Source organism: Corvus brachyrhynchos, unplaced genomic scaffold (genome assembly GCF_000691975.1).
Source record: "Corvus brachyrhynchos isolate BGI_N302 unplaced genomic scaffold, ASM69197v1 scaffold307, whole genome shotgun sequence".
Lineage (NCBI taxonomy): Eukaryota > Metazoa > Chordata > Aves > Passeriformes > Corvidae > Corvus > Corvus brachyrhynchos.
Window position 1 is genome coordinate 3,782,724 of NW_008239288.1, and position 1,871 is coordinate 3,784,594.

A 1,871-nucleotide genomic window follows, 5' to 3' on the forward strand; every position below is an offset into this window, starting at 1 on the left:
GCGGGGGAGGAGCAGCCCCTGCCCGCGGCACCGACGGGTCCCGGCTCCCTCGCTCCGCACCTGCGGCCCATAAATAATGGAGAAAACAAGCAGGGCCGGTGGTTATTAATTATCCGGTTTCATTAAAATCCGTCACCCGGAGCCTGCTGCCTGTGTACGGACACGTGAAGGTAAGAGGAGCTGGGATGGATGGATGGATGGATGGATGGATGGATAGATAGATAGATAGATAGATAGATAGATAGATAGATAGATAGATGGATGGATGGATGGATTTTCTCCCCTTTCTGTTCTCAAAACGCTCGATGGCAGATAACGTGGATTTTTTGACAGCACGAGCCATTCCCACTGCTCCCTCCCGAAACATCCTCTGCACGGTTTGGAGGGTGAAAAATTCTCCTACAAGGCGGGGAAGGAGGAGAGAGACTTCAGTGCAGGGATGCCGGGAGAGAGAGGAAACTCTCTTCTCTTCCCTCTGCCCCCAGTCCTGCCGGAGCCCACGACGGCCCAGCCCGGCCCGCGGATCTCCGCAGCGGGACCAGGAGCCGCCGGGAAGGTGCGGGTCCGGCCCCGGAGCAGAGCCATCTCCCTCCTCATCCCAGCCTGCCTTAACCACACACCTCTGGGGTAGCTCTGCTCTGCGTTTCTAAGGTAAAAACGGAGAAATATCTGCGGAAAATCGTCTTAAGCAGATTCTGTTAGAAGCATAATATTCTAGTTATGTATTATATACCAGATATTTTTAACCTGAATATACAGAGTTCTACATACACAGTGTATATTTTATATTATGCAGCACAGATCGACCGAACAGAATCAAATCAAATCAAATCGGAGTTATTCGTGGGAAGAGCACAGAACCACAGCCATTGGCACATGCCTGCCCGCATGAATATCGCTGTACACAGAGTGATACACAGAGTATGTGAGTCCGGATATACAATATAAATATATACGAATATATATATTTTTTCATATGCGCATAGGTATGAAGCCAGGCACAGAAAGGCCCCGCATATCCCGCAGATAAATATTCCTTCCAGTCCTGAGATTAATATTTGCTTAATATTTCACATCCCAGCTATGTCAACACCGTGTCCCATCTCCCAGCCCCCGCCGCCCCAGACTCACTCCTTTGCCCCCAATACCTACGGGTAAAACATCTTCTTCTCCCCAGCTTCCCAAAATTCATTGCCTCCCGGATCAGGGGGGCTTTCCCCAAGGTCACCGGGAAAACTCAACTCTTCCTTCCATCCACCCCAAGCAATAAAGGGGGATCGGGGCTGAGTTTCAAGCCCTTTGAGCCGAGCTTCCCATCCTAATGCCCTCCACGTGGAGAAGGAGTAAAAGGAGGATGAATTTTAAAAATAATTTTTAAAAAAATTAAAAGAGGGGAAAAAAAAAAAAAAAAGGAGGAGGAGGGTGGGGTGGGGGACACACGGCCAGACAAATCGGTGTTCACTGACCTGGGCAGATGCTTTTGATTTTGTCCGGTTCCGCTGGAGCGCTCAGAGCAGGAGTGCGGGAGGAGCGGAGCCGCTGCTGGCATGTCGCAAGCTCCCACCGAGGGGGAAAACCCGGGGGAGCCGCATCCTCCGAACGCCCACCCTTGACCTCCTCCTCCTCCGGGCTGGGCTGAAGATCAGAGCTCTTCCGGGTTGGGAAAGGGCAGAGCAGGAGTGAGAGGAATATGATGGGCCATTTCTTTACACACCCATCGATGGGGCGGGGAGGTGGAGGTGGGGGGGACAGGGGCAGGGCCAGGGGGACGCGCCAGGTACAGCGGTGTGAGCGTGATGTAACCCGTCCCGGGAGCGACTGTCAGTGCCGGGGGCCGGGAACGCCGGGAAGAGAGAGGGGGAAAATATAAT

General features: G+C 52.8%; 1 protein-coding gene across 1 annotated transcript in view; it reads right to left on the minus strand.

Annotated features, from left to right (window-relative positions):
* Positions 1-1,646, minus strand: part of GATA3 (GATA binding protein 3) — a 30,391-nt gene extending 28,745 nt beyond the window's left edge. The window contains exon 1 of the mRNA XM_017740394.1: positions 1,467-1,646. The gene's annotated coding sequence lies outside the window, so the exon portion shown is untranslated. The remainder of the gene's footprint in view (positions 1-1,466) is intronic.
* Between the last annotated feature and the right edge of the window lie 225 nt (positions 1,647-1,871).